The sequence below is a fragment of the Aptenodytes forsteri genome, unplaced genomic scaffold (assembly GCF_000699145.1).
Source record: "Aptenodytes forsteri isolate BGI_AS27 unplaced genomic scaffold, ASM69914v1 Scaffold455, whole genome shotgun sequence".
NCBI lineage: Eukaryota > Metazoa > Chordata > Aves > Sphenisciformes > Spheniscidae > Aptenodytes > Aptenodytes forsteri.
In genome coordinates, this window is record NW_008795914.1 from 149178 (window position 1) to 149682 (window position 505).

Below are 505 nucleotides of genomic sequence, written 5' to 3' on the forward strand. Positions count from 1 at the left end.
TGCATGCTTGTGCGTGTGTGGCTGTGTTCATACATACGGGCACGGCAGCCATGCATGTGCTCGCCCATGCCCATGCATGTGCCTGCCCGTGCCCGCGTGGATAGTGCACACGTGCACAGCGGTGGTGCATGTGCTCTCCCATGCCCAGGCATGTGCCCACCTGTGCCGGCGTGAGTGGTGCACCTGTGTGTGCACGGTGGCAGTGCATGTGCTCGCCCATGCCTGGGCTGTGTCTGCCTGTTTGCGTGTGGGAGTGCGCACACGTATGTGCACGGCAGCGGTGCATGTGCACGCCCATGCCGGGGGTGTGCCCGCGTGGGCGGTGCACACGTATGTGCACGGCAGCGGTGCATGTGCTCTCCCATGCCCGTGCATGTACCCGCCCGTGCCCGCGTGGGCAGTGCACACGTATGTGCACAGCAGCGGTGCGGGTGCTCGCCTATGCCCGCGCGGGTGCCCGCCCGTGCCCGCGTGCTCGGGGCCGTGCGTGGGCCGCCCGTGCCGC